Raw genomic sequence first — 16,900 nt, 5'->3', positions numbered from 1 at the left:
GGTGTATATGTACCACATTTTCTTTATCCAGTTTATCATTAATGGGCATTTGGGTTGATTTAATGTCTTTGCTATTGTTGTTAGTGCTGCAGTAAACATACACATGCATGTATCTTTGTAATGGAATGATTTATATTCCTTTGGGTACATACCCAGTAACGGGATTGGTGGGTCAAATGATGTTTCTGGTTCTAGATCCTTGAGGAATCACCACACTGTCTTCCACAATGGTTGGACTAATTTACATTCCCACCAACAGTGTAAAAGCATTCCTATTTCTCCATAGCCTCGCCAGCATCTGCTGTTTCTGGACTTTTTAATAACTGCCATTCTGATGGGCATAAGATGGCATCTCATTGTGGTTTTGATTTGCATTTCTCCAATGATCAGTGATGTTGAGATTTTTTTCATATGTTTGTTGGCTGCATAAATATCTTTTAAGAAGTGTCTGTTCATGTTGGTTGCCCACTTTTTGATGGGGTTGTTTGTTTTTTTTTCTTGTACATGTGTTTACATTCCTTGTACATTCTGGATATAAGACCTTTGTCAGATGAGTAGATTGCAAAAATGTTCTCGCATTCTGTAGGTTGCCTGTTAGCTCTGATGATAGTTTCTCTTCCTGTGCAGAAGCTCTTTAGTTTAATTGTATGCCATTTGTCAATTTTTGCTTTTGTTACAATTGCTTTTGGTGATTTCATCATAAAGTCTTTGCCCATGCCTATGTCCTGAATGGTATTGCCTAGATTTTCTTCTAGGGTTTTTATGGTTGTGGGTTTTACATTTAAGTCTTTAATCCACCTTGAGTTAATTTTTGCATAAGGTGTAAGGAAAGGGCCCAGTTTTAGTTTTCTGCATAAGGCTAGCCAGTTTTCCCAGCACCACTTATTAAATAGGGAGTCCTTTCCCCATTACTTTTGTCAGGTTTGTCAGAGATCAGACGGTTGTAGATGTGTGGTCTTATTTCTGAGATCTCTATTCTGTTCTATAGGTCTATGTGTCTGTTTTGGTACCAATAACATGTTGTTTTGGTTACTGTAGACTTGTAATATAGTTTGAAATCAGGTAGCATAATGCCTCCAGCTTTGTACTTTTTGCTTAGGGTTGTCTTGGTTATATGGGCTCTTTTTTGCTTCCATATGAATTTTATTTTGTTTTATTTTATTTTTTGAGACAGAGTCTCCCTCTGTCACCCAGGCTGGAGTCCAGTGGCGCAATCTTTGTTTCATATGAATTTTAAAGTAGTTTTTCTTTTTTCTTTTTCTTTTTGAGACAGAGTCTGGCTGGAGTGCAGTGGCACGATCTCGGCTCACTGTAAGCTCCACTTCCCAGGTTCATGCCATTCTCCTGCCTCAACCTCCTGAGTAGCTGGGACTACAGGCACCTGCCACCACACTCGGCTATTTTTTCTGTATTTTTAGTAGAGACAGGGTTTCACCACGTTAGCCAGGATGGTCTCGATCTCCTGGCCTAGTGATCTGCCTACCTTGGCCTCCCAAAGTGCTGGGATTACAGGTGTGAGCCACCGCGCCTGGCCTAAAGTAGTTTTTTCTAATTCCATGAATGTCAAGGATAGATTAATGGGAATAGCACTGAATTTTTAAATTACTCTGGGCAGTATGGCCATTTTCATTATGTTGATTTTTCGTATCTATGAGCGTGAAATGTTTTTCCATTTGTTTGTGTCCTCTCTTATTTCCTTGAGCAGTGGTTTGTATTTCTCCTTGAAGAAGTTCTTCACATCCCTTGTTAGCTGCCTTCCTAGGTATTTTATTCTCTTTGTAGCAATTGGGAATGGGAGTTCATTCAGAGCCAAATGGCTCTCTGCTTGTCTGTTGTTGGTGTACAGGAATGCTTGTGAATTTTGCACATTGATTTTGTATCCTGAGATTTTGCTGAATTTGCTCATCAGCTTCAATGACAAAAACCACGTGATTATCTCAATAGATGCAGAAAAGGCCTTTGACAAAATTCAGCATCACTTTATGTTAAAAACTCTCAATAAACTAGATATCGATGGGACATATCTCAAAATAATAAGAGTCATTTATGACAAACCCACAGCCAGGGGGTTAAGGAGCTTTTGGGCCTAGACAATGGACTTTTCTAGATATAGGATCATGTCATCTGTAAACAGAGACAATTTGACTTCCTCTTTTCCTATTTGAATACTTTCATTTCTTTCTCTTGCCTGATTGCCCTGACCAGAACTTCCAATACTATGTTGAATAGTGGTGAGAGAGGGCATCCTTGTCTTGCATTGGTTTTCAAAGGGAATGCTTCCAGCTTTTGCCTATTCAGTATGCTATTGGCTGTGGGTTTGTCATAAATGTCTCTTATTATTTTGAGATATGTCCCATCAATATCAAGCTGATTGAGCATTTTTAACAAATAAAGGGATGTTGAATTTTATCAAAGGCCTTTTCTGCATCTATTAAGATAATCATGTGGTTTTTGTCATTGGTTCTGTTTATGTGATGGATTACGTTTATTGATTTGCATATGCTGAACTAACCTTGCATCCCAGGGATGCAGTTGACTTGATCATGGTGGATAAGCTTTTTCATGTCTGCTGGATTCAGCTTGCCAGTGTTTTACTGAGGATTTTTGAATCAGGGTTATTGGCTTGAAGTTTTCTTTTTTTGTTGTGTCTCTGCCACATTTTGGTATCGGGATGATGCTGGCCTCATAAAATTAGTTAGGGAGAAGTCCCTCCTTTGCAATTGTTTGGAATCACTTCAGAAGGAATGGTACCAGATCCTCTTCGTATCTCTTGTAGAATTCAGCTATAGATCCATCTGGTCCTGGGCTTTTTATTGGTTAGGCTATTTATTACTGTCTCAATTTCAGAACTTGTTATTGGTCTATTCAAGGATTTGACTTCTCTGAGGGTCTGTGTGTCCAGGGATTTATCCATTTCCTCCACATTTTCTAGTTTATTTGCCTAGAGCTGTTTACAGTATTCTCTGATGGTTGTTTTTATTTCTGTGGGGTCAGTGGTGATACTCCCTTTATCATTTTTTATTATGTCTATTTGATTTCTTCTCTCCTTCTTTATTGGTCTAGCTAGCAGTCTATTTTTTTAATATTTTTTTCAAAAAGCCATCTCCTGGATTCACTGATTTTTTTGAAGGTTTTTTTTGTGTCTCTGTCTCCTTCAGTTCTGCTCTAATCTTAGTTATTTCTTGTCTTCTGCTAGCTTTTGGATTTGTTGGCTCTTGGTTCCTAGTTCTTTTAGTTATGATGTTAGGATTTGAGATCTTTCTAGCTTTCTGATGTGGGCATTTAGTTCTTTAAATTTCCCTCTTAGTACTGCTTTAGCTATGTCCCAGAGATTCTGATATGTTGTCTCTTTGTTCTCATTGGTTTCAAAGAACTTCTTGATTTTGGCCTCAATTTCACTATTTACCCAGGAGTCATTTAGGAGCAGGTTGTTCAATTTCCATGTAGTTGTGTGGTTTTGAGTGAGTTTCTTAATCTTGAGTACTAATTTGATAGCACTGTGGTCTGAGAGACTATTTGCTAAGATTTCAGTTCTCTTGGACTTGCTGAGGAATGTTTTACTTCCAATTATGTGATCAATTTTAGAGTAATTGCCATGTGGCACTGAGAAGAATGTATATTCCATTGATCTGGGGTGGAGAGTTCTGTAGATATCTATCAGTTCTACCTGATCCAAAGCTGAGTTCAAGTCCTGAATACACTTGTTAATTTTCTGTCTCGATGATCTAATATTGACAGTGTGGTGTTAAAAGTCTCCCACCATTACTGTGTGGGTGTCTAAGTCTTTTTGTAGGTCTCTAAGAACTTGTTTTATGAACCTGGGTGCTCCTGTATTGGGTGCATATATATTTAAGATTGTTAGCTCTTCTTAATGAATTGATCCCTTTACCATTATGTAATGCCCTTCTTTGTCTTTTTCAATCTTTGTAGGTTTAAAGTCTGTTTTGTCAGAAACTAGGATTGCAACCCTTGCTTTTTTTCTGCTTTCTATTTGTTTGGTAAATTTTCCTCCATCTCTTTATCTTGAGCCGATGTGTGTCTTTGCACGTGAGATAGGTCTCTTGAATACAGCACACTGTTGGGTCCTGACTCCTTATCCAATCCAATTTGCCGGTCTGTGTCTTTTAATTGGGGCATTTAGCCCATTTACATTTAGGGTTAATATTGTTATGTGTAAATTTGATCCTCTCATCATGATGCTAGCTCAGCAATCTCTTGGTCTGAAGGAGCATATGGCATACTTTGCTACTTTATGTAACTTTTAGAATTAACATTCCAAGTCCTATGAAAAACTCTCTGTGTTTTATATTTTGACACTGGCATACCTGCCAACATTATTATATGCTGTTTTCTTACTAAATTACATAATTGTTTTTAGACTTTGAAACTACCAGTCAGTGATTTAAAAATTATCTTAAGGTTGGGCATGGTGGCTCACGCCTGTAATCTCAGCACTTTGGGAGGCTGACACAGGCAGATCACGAGGTCAGGAGTTCAAGACAAGCCTGACCAACATGATGAAGCCCCGTCTCTACTAAAAATACAAAAATTGGCTGGGTTTGGTGGTGCATGCCTGTAATCCCAGCTACTTGGGAGGCTGAGGAAGGAGAATTACTTGAACTCAGGAGGCAGAGGTTGCAGTGAGCCAAGATTGTGCCACTGCACTCCAGCCTGGGTGACAGAGTGAGACTCTGTCTCAAAAACAAAAAACAAACAAAAAAAAGCCATCTTAACAAGTGACCAGAGTTAACATCAAGATATTACGTCATGTCAACATCATGATTCCCTGATATGATGTACTCCCTCTGATATTTCAGTTTCCAGAATTGCCCCATTTCAAATCGTTTTCCACCTGCAGCCAGAATAAGCTTTTGAAAATGCAAATGTGACCATGTCCTTTACTTAAAACTTAAAAACAGTGGTTTTCTATGGCCCTTAGACATCAGTCCAAAACGTCAGTATGTCCCTTCAGGTCCTTCATGATTTGAACTTTGCTTATTCCTCTGGTCTTCCATCTCCTTCACCCTCTTTACCAGTTTGCCTGGGCCACACTTTGAGATCCTCCCTAGTGCCATGCTCTCCCACCCCAGCTTAGAGCTGTGTCATACCTTGTCCCAAAGTTTCCCTCTGGAGTAGTTACAAAACTACTGATCTTTCTTTATAGCATCTCTTGTCTTTCCTCCCTTTTCTTCTCTGCTCCCCCACACTGATACACTTCTTCCACTGCAATGGAATGACCCAGCCTTAACTACTATCATGAATTTTAAGGATCTCTATCCAATTTGGAAGCTGAGATGTCAGCGGACAAAATATTGACAAAAAGTAGCTGAAACAATAAAGATTTTTTTTTCTACAAAATAAGCAGCTGGTATTGGTTGATCCAGAGTTAATTCCATGGCTCAATGATGTCAGGGTAAACTTCTTTCTTTCAATATTTGCCTCATGGTCACAAGATGGCCATAGCAGCTGCAAGCAACCTAGAGAGGAAAAAGGTCTTCTCTTCTTTATTATTCTCTTTTTATCAGGCCAGGAAACATATCTCAGAAATCCTCTGGGAGACTCACTTTCATGTGCCATTGGCCAGAGCTGCCCCAATAATTTGGATCTGGCATATCTGACAGCTATGAACACAGGCTTCCTCTGCTAGCAAGGAGGAAAGGCAAGGGGAATCATGGTAGGAAAATGTCTGACAGAGGATTTCCCTGTTTACACTGAAGATTTCTGTATGAATTTGTGAAGGAAAGGATTCTGAAAATAAGGGGTTAATATCCAAAATCTATTTGATAATGTCTTGAGCTGTGCTACCCAATATGGCAGCCATTAACCATCTACAACTTTTTAAAATTAAAATTAGATTAATTAAAATAAGATTAAATAAAAAATTCAATGTCTGTTTTTGTAAGTCATATTCCAAGTGTTCAACAGCCACTTGTGGGTACCTTATTGAATAGCACATATAAAACAAATTTCATCCTTGCAGAAAGTTTTATTAAATAACTGGTTTGGAGCTTACTTAGAAAAGCTTTTGAGGGCTGATCTAGACCAAGCCTGTGAGAGGGTCCTGTATATTGATAGCTCTTAACAAACATTTAGTAAGTTGAAAAAAGTTAGAAAAGTTGCATAAAGTAGATTTATTGCATCTAAGTTTACCACTTTTTGCTTTAATTGGTTATAAGTAATTTGATTCTAGTAAATTTGCTTTTAAAAGTAACTATAAAATCAATCATATGACACATTTTATCTTTTTTCTACTTTGTAATTAATAGACACATTTTTTTGAAAAGGCCACACTCTCAAAAAGTTGAAGTATAAAATTAAATTGCCAAACAAATAGTTATGACTTGCATTGCAAGCAGAATTATTGTAAATATATATTAAGCCAGTTAATTACTCAGACCATTAAATGAGTTCCATTAATGTGAGCAAATTCAATCCATTAATTATATTTCCAATGGTTATCCCTGTTAAAGTATGAAAAATAAAAGAAAGTAAAACTCACTTGTAGTGCAGCAGTAACTCAACAGTTCACACAAGGACTTTAGGCTCCAGCAAAGCTAACATAAATGCAGTGTCCTGATGGCATCATACTATATCACCCTTTCAGTCCTATATCAAAGGATATTTGATTTGCATACTTTGTGTTTTTATTATTTACTTGAATATTTTACTTTAAAAAACTATTTTGTTTTTATTTTTATTTTTTTAATTATACTGTAAGTTTCAGGGTACATGTGCACAATGTGCAGGTTTGTTACATATGTATACATGTGCCACGCTGGTGTGCTGCCCCCATTAACTCATCATTTAACATTAGGTATATCTCCTAATGCTATCCCTCCCCCCTCCTCTCACCCCACAACAGGCCCTGGTGTGTGATGTTCCCCTTCCTGTGTCCATGTGTTCTCATTGTTCAATTCCCACCTATGAGTGAGAACATGCGGTGTTTGGTATTTTGTCCTTGCGATAGTTTGCTGAGAATGATGGTTTCCAGCTCCATCCATGTCCCTACAAAGGACATGAACTCATCATTTTTTATGGCTGCATAGTATTCCATGATGTATATGTGCCACATTTTCTTAATCCAGTCTATCATTGTTGGACTTTTGGGTTGGTTCCAAATCTTTGCTATTGTGAATAGTGGTGCAATAAACATATGTGTGCATGTGTCTTTATAGCAGCATGATTTATAGTCCTTTGGGTATATACCCAGTAATGGGATGGCTGGGTCAAATGGTATTTCTAGTTCTATATCCCTAAGGAGAAAACCCCATTGTCTCAGCCCAAAATCTCCTTAAGCTGATAGGCAACTTCAGCAAAGTCTCAGGATACAAAATCAATGTTTTTAATCATTATAGATTCACAGGAAGTTTCAAAAATAGCATAGAAATGTCCTAATGTACCGTTCACTCAGATTTTCCCAATGGTTGCACCTTATGCAATACTATCAAATATGTGATGGCATATTTCCCAAACCAGGAAATTGACATTGACACAATATGTGTGTTTAGTTCATTTATGCAATACTATCAAATACTGATGGTACAGTACCAAATCCAGGAAACTGACATTGGTGCAATATGTGTGTTTTGTTCAGCATCATTTTATTACATGTAGAAGATTCGCGTAATTACTACAATCAAGTTACAAAACTGTCCTATCATCACAAGACTCCATTGTGTTATCCATTTGTAGCCCCAACCACTCCCTATGTCTCCACACCCTTCCCCTAACCCCATTATTCCTAACTCTGGCAACTGCTAATCTGTGTTCCAGCTCTACAATTTTATCATCTTGAGAATGTAATGGAAGTGGAATCAGAATATACTATCTTTGATACTGACTTTTTTTTACTCATGTATTGTCCCTGAAATCCACTGAAGTTGCTGCAAGTCTCAATAGTTTGTTTCTTTTTATTACTGAAGTGTATGGTATGAATGTAACACAGTTTGTTTAGCCATTCATTGATATATAGAATTTTTTATTGTTTTTAATTTTTGACTATCACAAATAAAGCTGCTATAAAAATTTTTGTGGGGATATAAGTTTACATTTCTCTAGGACAAATGCCAAGGAGTGTGACTGCTGGGTTGTATGGTAAGTGTATGTTTAGTTTTTTGAGAAGCTGTCAAACTGTTTTCCAGCGTCACCATACCATTTTACATTCCCAACAGCAAAATCCGAGTGATCCCATTTCTCCGCATCCTTACCAGCATTTGATATTTTCATTATTTTTATTTTAGCAGTTTAATAGGTGCATAGGATATCTCATTATGGTCTTTGCTATGGTTTGAACGTGTCCCCTCCAAAACTCATGTTGAAATTTTAAACCCATTGTGGTAGGCTTAAGGGATGGGGCCTTTTGGAGGAAAGAATAAGTAATAAGTAATGGATTACTGATAGATTAGTGTTTTTTTGTTACTTATTAGTAATCTATTACTTAAAAGATATTTTATTACTTATAGTAATCTATGTTTATTACTTATAGTGTTTTTTATTACTTATAGTAATATTAGTAATAGATTGCTAATCTATCTATTACTGATTAGTGTTTTTTATTAGTGCTTTATAAAAGCACTGGAGAATGCTAGCTGGTCCCTTTGCCCTCTCACCTCCTGCCATGTGAGGATGCAGCATTCATGGCATTATCTGGAAGCACAGAGCTACCCTCACCAGACACCAGACCTGCTGGTACCTTGATCTTGGACTCTTCGGTCTCTAAAATTGCAAGAAATAAATTTCTATTATTTACCAATTAACCAGTTTGTGGTTTTTAAAATATCAGCACCAAAGGTCCAAGACGGTCTTCATTTGCATTTTCCTGGTGACCAGATATTGAACATTTCTAGGTGCTTGGTGAAATGTCTCTTTAGATCTTTTGCACATTCTAATTTCTGTTGAATTTCTAGACTTCTTTACATATTATATATATAAGCCCTTTGTCAGATATGGGGCTTGCAGATATTTCTCCTTGTATTTTCATTTTCTTAACAAAGTTTCTTACAGAGCAAAAATTTAATTTTGATGACAATTAATTCACAAATTTTTTCAATAATTCATGCTTTTTGTACAAGGTTTAAGAAGTCTCCAGCAAGCCCTAGGTCCTGAAGATTTCTCCTGTGTTATCATATAGAAGTTTTATAATTTAATGTTTTACATTTAAATCTATGATCCATTTTGCGTTAATTTTTGTAAAAAGTATAACATTTATGCTGAGGTTCATTTTTGTGCTTGTGAATATACAGTTTCTTTGGCATAATTGTTGAAATGACTATTCTTTCGTTGAACTGTGTTTGCACGTTTGTCACAAAATCAGATCAGCTGGCATTCTTATATTGGGTTGTTTCTGAATTATCTGTTATGTACCATTAATCTATGTGTCTGTTCCCTCTGCCAATAGCACACAATCTTGATTACTATATCTTGTAGTAGTCTTGAAGTTGAGAAAAATAATTTCTCCCACTTTCTTCTTTATTTTTTCAAAACTGATTTAGCTATTGATTTAGCTTCTAGTTTCTTTGCCCTTCTGTATAAATTTTAGAACAATTTTATCTATGTCTACGGAAAGTCTTGCTGAGCTTCTGATAGGAATTGCATTATACATGTTATATAAATTTAGGGAGAGTTGGCATCTTTACTATATTGAATTTCCAGTCCACAAATATGACATGTCTTTTGAGTTATTTAGATCTTCTTTGATTTATTCCATTAGTAATTTTTAGTTTTCACCATGCAAGTCTATATATTTGGTTAGACATGCACCTAAGTATTTTGGGGGCAGTAATAAATGGTATTATATTTTAAATTTGTTTCCCCATGTTACTGATAATATATATAAGTACCATCGATTTCTATATGTTGATCTCTTACCCTGAGATCTTGCTTCACTCACTTATTCTAAAGTTTTTGTAGATTTCTTGGGTTTCTCTGTATAGATCATTACGTCATTTGCAAATTGGGGCAGTTTTACTTCCTCTTCTTTTTGTCTGCATGCCTTTTATTTTGTTTTCTTGCTTTATTTTTAGTACTATAGTGGATGGGAGTGGTGAGAATGGACATCATTGCTTTGTCTCTTTTTCATGTCCGGATAATGCTGAATTCTCAGAATAAGCTAGAAAATGTTTCTTTCTCTTCTGTTTTCTGGAAGACATTGTGTAGAATTAGTGTTAATTCTTAAATGTTTGGTAGAATCCTCCCATGAAGCCATCTGGGCCTGGAAATTTTTTGGCGGGGGGGGGGGGAGTTTTTAAGTTATAAATCCAATTTTCTTAATCATTATAAGGTTATTCAGACTATTTTATGTTGGGAAAGTTGTGATACTTTGTGCTTTTCAATTGATATGCTGCTTCTAAGACATAGCATTTATATTTGTAGAGTTGTTCCTAGTACTCTTATATTATCCTTATGTGCAGTAACAATATTCCCGTTTTATCTCTGTTATTAGTAATATGTGTCTTCTTTCTTTTTTTTTGTCAAAAACATCTCGCTAGATGTTTATCAATTTTAAAGATTTTTCCAAAGGATCAAGTTTTTGTTTAATTGATTTTCTTTCTTTTTTTATGTTCTAAATAACATTGATTTCTGCCCTTGTCTGAATTTTTCCTTTCTTCTGCTTGCTTTGGGTTTATTTTGCTTGTTTTTTTCTGGGTTCTAAAGATGGAAACTTCAACTACAGATCTGTGATTTTTCCCCTTTTCTAATATGTGCTACTAGTGCTATAGATTTTCCTCTGAAAACTGCCCTAGACAGCATATTTCATTTCATTGGCACTTGAAAAGAATGCATATTCTGATGTTGGATGGTATGTTCTATAAACGTCAGTTAGATCCTGTCTGATAATTTTGCTGAGGTCCTCTGTTAATTTTCTGTCTAGTTGTTTTATCAATTGTTGAGAGAGAGGTATTGAGGTCTCTGTTATTGTGGTTTTTACATTCTCCTTTTAGTTATTTCAATTTTTGCTTCACATGGGTGCATATAGATTTAGATTTGCTATACCTTCTTGGTGGATTGCTATGTTTTGAAATCATATAATGCTTCTTTTTGTTCCTGGTAATTTTTTTTGTTGGCTTGGATGTCAACTTTATCTGACAACAATGTATCTACTCATAGTTTCCTTTGATTAAAGTTTGCATGGTATACCGTTTTCCATTCTTTTACTTTCAACCTACTTACAACCTTACATTTGAAGTGAGTTTCTTATAGACAGAATATAATGGAGTTGTGTTTTTTGTTTGTTTGTTTTGCTCTTATCTATTTTTCCCAATCTCTGTTTTCTAATTGGTGTATTTGTATCACTTGCATTTAATGTAATGCAATTTACAGATATGTAAGGGCTTAAGTCTGATGAGTGTTTTTGTTGTTGTTTTGTGCTTGTTCATTTTTTATGTCTGTTTTCTTTTTCCTTCATTTCTGTGAACTTAGAATTCTCTTTTGCATTATCTATACATTTTTTAGAAGGACTACTTATCACAAACTACTGGTGTCAGCATTTTACCAGTTTGAATTTACAAACTCTTACCTCCCTTCACATGTTTTTAATACCCCCCATTTATAATTGTTTTGTATTTATTATCCACATACAGGGTGCTTCATTGTTCATTGGGTGGCTAGGTTGTTTGAACAAAGTTAAAAGGCTGATTAGTGCCACCAAGGAAAGAGACCAGTGCATGATTTGAGGTAGCTGAGAACAGGCAATAGACACATCAGGCTCAAGTTGCATGGTGTTCACTTGCAGAAAAAGGAAAGAGCATGCACACAAGATATAGCCCCTTGAAATGCATTGATCCCCACGTGGCCAGCAGATTCACTGCACATACGATGTTGGCAGTGTGGCTACACACGCTCTAGTGTGTCCTGCAGTAGAAGCACCTTCTCTTTTCCCCATGGGGACCTGAAATATAGAAAGCCAGGGACATGCCTGAGGACACTGACACATACACATGCTTAGGCAGAACAAAGGAGTAACTACAGCAAGGCCAGAACAGGGAAAGATACTCTCTCAAAAGGCAATAAATCCAGCATTGGTTATGAGGGCTCTTTACCTCTTTGAAAGGAAATGTTCCAGGCCTAAGTCTACTCTCAGGTAGACTTCAAGGGCTGAGGAGCTGTGCATGACTGCCTTTCCCAACACATTGAGAACCATGTCAGACAGTGTTATAATTTTTGCTTTAGCTCTCAAACATACTTTAGAAAACTCAAGAGGAAAAATATTTATCAATATTTTTACTTTTTATTTTTCTTTCTTCCTTCTGCATATTCCAATATTCCTTCTTTTTTTTTTTCTTTTTTTTTGAGATGGAGTCTTGCTCTGTAACCCAGGCTAGAGTGCAATGGTGCCATCTCGGTTCACTGCAAGCTCCGCCTCCCAGGTTCACGCCATTCTCCTGCCTCAGCCTCCCGAGCAGCTGGGATCACAGGCGCCCGCCACTACGCCTGGCTAACTTTTTGTATTTTTAGTCGAGATGGGGTTTCACAATAGCCAGGATGGTCTCGATCTCCTGACCTCATGATCCAGCCGCCTTGGCCTCCCAAAGTGCTGGGATTACAGGGGTGAGCCACCACACCCAGCCCCAAGATTCCTTCTTTTATCTCTCCTCTTCTGTTTAGAGAACTTCCTTTAGCCCTTATTTTAAAGTAAGTCTTCTGGGGAGAAATTCTCCTAATTTTCATTCATCTGAGAATATTTTAACTTCTTCATTTCCAAAATGCATTGTTCCTGGATATAGAATTCTGAGTTGCCAGTTGGCTTATTTCTTGAAAAACACGTGCCTCTTCTTTCTGGCCTCCAGGGCTTCTAATGGGGAATCTGCTGTAATCTAATTGGTTTTCTCCTGTAGGTTAGGGATCATTTTTCTCTCATCACTGCTTTTAAGATATTTGTCTTCAGTTTTCAAACATTTGACTGTAATATATCTTGTGTGGGTTTCTCTCAGTTCATCCTTTTCAGAATCTTTCTAGGCTTTTTGAATCTGTAGAATTTTGGCATTTTCTAAGTGTATTAATTAGTCTGTTCTCATGCTACCAATAAAGACAAACCCCAGACTGGATAACTTATAAAGGAAAGAGGTTTAATTGACTCACAGTTCCACATGGTTGGGAAGGCCTCACAATCACAGCAGAAGGTGAATGAGGAGCCAAGGTCATGTCTTATGTAGTGGCAGGCAAGAGAGATTGTGGAGGGGAACTCCCATTTATAAAACCATCAGATCTCATGAGACTTATTCACTACCACGATAACAGTATGGGGGAAACCGCCCCCATGATTCAATTATTTCCACCTGGTGCCACCATTGACATGTGGGGATTATTACAGTTCATGATGAGGTTTGGATGGGGACAGAGCCAAACTGTATCGCCAAATGTAAGAAATTTTCAGTAATTATTTATTCAAAGGCTTTTTCATCCCATCTTATATGTTCTGTCTTTCTGGGACATCAATGACATGAATGCAAGACCTTTTATTATCATCCCACAAGTCCCTGAGACTCTGCTCATTTTTTTCAGTCTATTTTCTCAGTATTGTTTGAATTAGGTAATTTCTATTGTTTTATCTTAAGGTTTCCTAATTCTTTACTTTGTTTTCTCCATTCTGCTTTTGAGTCCATTTATTGAATTCTAATTTTGGTTATTGTATTTTTAATTTCCAAAACTTCTTTTGGTCTTTGTATTTTCTATTTCTCTGCTGAGATTGTTTGTGTATGTTTCTATTTTTATTTAGTTTATGGCGTGGATTTGTAATTCCTCATTGAAGCAATTTCATAATGGCTGCTTTAGATTCCTTGTTATATAATCCTAACCTCTGTGTCATTTCTGTTGTGTACCTGTTAGTTGTCTGTTCTGCTCCAAGTTGAGATTTTTCCAGGTTTTGATACAAGTGATTTTCAAGTGAACCCTGGGTATTTTGAATATTGAATATTATGAGACTCTACTTTTTAAAAAACATCTACTCTTTTAATAGGTTTCCTTTGACATTTCACTGGCAGGGGAAGTGGGTACCACTCTTTTACTGCCAGATGTGGGAGGAAGTCCAGGTTTCCTACTTGGTCTTCATTGATACACCCTGGATGAGTAGGACACCTTGTTATTGCGTGGGAGGGGTAGAATTTCAGGATCCCCACTATGTGTTTGTTGATATCAGCTTTGCTGGATGGGATAGGGGTTTCTCATTGCTGCTTCTCACATGATCTCCACTCACACATGACATAGTGGCCTCATCACCACTAGTTGGTGGTGAAAGTCTTGACTATCCAGTAGACTTCTGATGCCACTCTGGCAGTGTTCCTGGTTGGTTTAGTGGCTTTCTGCAAGTGGCAATTCATGAACCCTGGCCTTTTCTATCCTGCCATTCCTCCATTCCTCAGGATCTTGCAGTTCTTGGTTCCAGATAGCAGATGGGGAGAAAGTAGAGAAGGCACACCTCTGTCCTTGAAACCCCAATCCACAAGTGATGTACACTAATTTCTCTCACACTCCTTTGGTGAGGACTGATCACGTAATTGCACCTGGATAAAAAGTAGGTTGAGAAATGTAGGCCTTTGTTAGGGAGGTGCTTCCCAATAACTACTCTACACCATGAGAACAGCATTATTTAATGTGACCTATTAGCTTTCTGTATTTTTCATTCATTGCTCTTTCCATGATTTATAGTTATGTATTTGTATGATTATTTGATAAATACATTTTCCTGACAAAATGGTAAACTCCAAGTAGAACACACTGTGTTTGTTTTGCTCATATGTGACCCCATTGCTTCTTATTCCTCAGAAGGTGATCATAGGTTTAATAGCATACAAGTTAGCAGATTGTATTTGTCAGAAGTTCATTCATTCAACACATTTACTGAGTTTCTACTATGTGCCAGGCACTGCCCTAGTTACTGGGGAACCAGCAGTGAATAACATGAGCAAAACTTGCTGCTCCCTATAGCTTACATTCTACTGCGGGAGACTAGGTTGGGAACAAATAAGTAAGTAAACTAGATAGAGGTTTGTTGATTATGATTATCAAGGAGAAAAAGAAAGCAAGAAAGGAGATAAGGGTCTGAGGGTTGCAGTTTTTAGAAGAATGATGGGGTGGAGCAGGCCCCAAGGAAGGTGGTATATCTGAAAAGCCAGGAGGGAGGTAAGGGAGCCAGCCATGCAGATGACTGGGAGAGGGGGCTATTTTTAGAAGGAACAAAAACTGTGAAAGTCCTGAAGCTGGAGAGTGCTGAGCATGTGTGAAAGAAAAGAAGGAGATCTGTGTGGCTGGATTAGTGTGGGCCAGGGACAGAGAATAAGCAGCGAGATCAGGAGGGGCAAGTGGTGGGGCCTTGTAGGCTACTGGGGCTTTTACTCTGAATGTGATGGGTGTCAAGAACTGCACAGAGCCTGGAACTTTACCTTCCTTGTAAGCTAAGAAGTATGCCTGTTACTTCATGGATGCAAACAGAAGACATGAGACTCCTGGGCTAGAGACAAAGATGACACAACAGTAGCCAGAGTTCATAGTGGTTTGTGTACAGCTATCCATTCCCTGCTAAGTTGCACAGAGGCAGCACAAGGCCCCATCATGGGTGTCTGCACACACAGTGGGTCGTGTTACGGAGAATAACTCAGAGCCAAGAGCCTAGCACTTTCTGAGTGGGCAGCAAACTTTATATGAAACAGCCAACAAGCCAGTCTCCCTTCCTCCAGGAAACTTAATGGCCTACAGGGCCAGCTAGAGAAATTGCTCACTCTCAGAGGACAGATTAGGATTGCCATTTGGCACACTAAGCAGGAACAGGCAGGGATACTCAGGAACCCATGTGGATGGACTCTTCCAAAGTGGGGTGCTTTCAGGGATTTTGAGCAGAAGAGTATCATGATTAGATTTATATTTTAACAGGCTTACTCTGACTGCTGTATTGAGAATACAATAAATAAGTTCAAAGGCAGAAACAGGAAGTAAATTTAGGAGGCTGTTAAAATAACCCAGGTGAGAGATATAATGATAGCCTGGAGTAGATGGTAGCAGTGGAGATGGTGAGAAGGACAAGTGTGGACCTACCTGGAGGAGGAGCTGGCAGGATGTGCTGATGGATTCAACACAGGTGCAGGAGTAACAGAGGAGTCAAAGTCGACTCCATGGCTTTTAGACCAAGCAAATGAAATAATAAGGTTACTGTATTAGTCAGTTCTCACACTGCCATGAAGAAATACCTGAGACTGGATAATTTATAAAGAAAAGAGGTTTAATTGACTCACAGTTCTGTATGGCTCAGGAAACTTACAATCATGGCAGAAGGTATCTCTTCACAGGGCAGTAGGAGAGAGAATGAATGCAAGGGAAATCCCAAATGCTTATAAAACCAGCAGATCTCATGAGAGCTCACTCACTATCATGAGGACAGCATGGGGGTGCCGGGTGTGGTGGCTCACACCTGTAATCCCAGCACTTTGGGAGGCTGAGGCAGGTGAATCACTTGAGGTCAGGAGTTTGAGACCAGCCTGGCCAACATGGTGAAATCCTGTCTCTACTAAAAAATAAAAAATACAAAACTTAGCCAGGCATGGTGGTATGCACCTATAATCCCAGCTCCTCGGGAGGCTGAGGCAGGAGAATCGCTCAACTGGGGAGGCGGAGGTTGCAGTGAGCTGAGATCATGCCACAGTACTGCACAACAGCCTGTGCAGCAGAGTGAGACTCCATCTCAAAAAAAACAAAACAAAAAAAAAGAAAACAAGAAAGAATAGCATGGGGGAAACCACCTCCATGATTCCATTACCTCCCACTGGCTCCCTCTCATTACACATGTGGATTACGGGGTTATAATTCAAGATGAAATTTGGGTGAGGCTACAGCCAAACAATATCAATTACCATTTAGGACAGTGAGGAAATCTCTAGGACTAGTTTTGGTAATGCAAAAGTGATCAGGAGCT

The 16,900-nt window shown here is 38.0% G+C and overlaps 1 long non-coding RNA gene across 2 annotated transcripts in view; it reads left to right on the top strand.

Annotated features, from left to right (window-relative positions):
• Positions 1-7,746, top strand: part of LOC131381403 (uncharacterized) — a 102,338-nt gene extending 94,592 nt beyond the window's left edge. For both annotated transcript variants that reach the window (XR_009210147.1, XR_009210146.1), the window contains exon 4: positions 7,595-7,746. This is a non-coding gene — a long non-coding RNA (uncharacterized LOC131381403). The remainder of the gene's footprint in view (positions 1-7,594) is intronic.
• The last annotated feature ends 9,154 nt before the right edge of the window (positions 7,747-16,900 follow it).

Source organism: Hylobates moloch, unplaced genomic scaffold (assembly GCF_009828535.3).
Source record: "Hylobates moloch isolate HMO894 unplaced genomic scaffold, HMol_V3 SCAFFOLD_15, whole genome shotgun sequence".
In the NCBI taxonomy this organism is placed as follows: Eukaryota; Metazoa; Chordata; class Mammalia; order Primates; family Hylobatidae; genus Hylobates; species Hylobates moloch.
The sequence above is the reverse complement of the archived record's forward strand: the minus strand, read 5'-3'. Positions and strand labels throughout refer to the sequence as shown.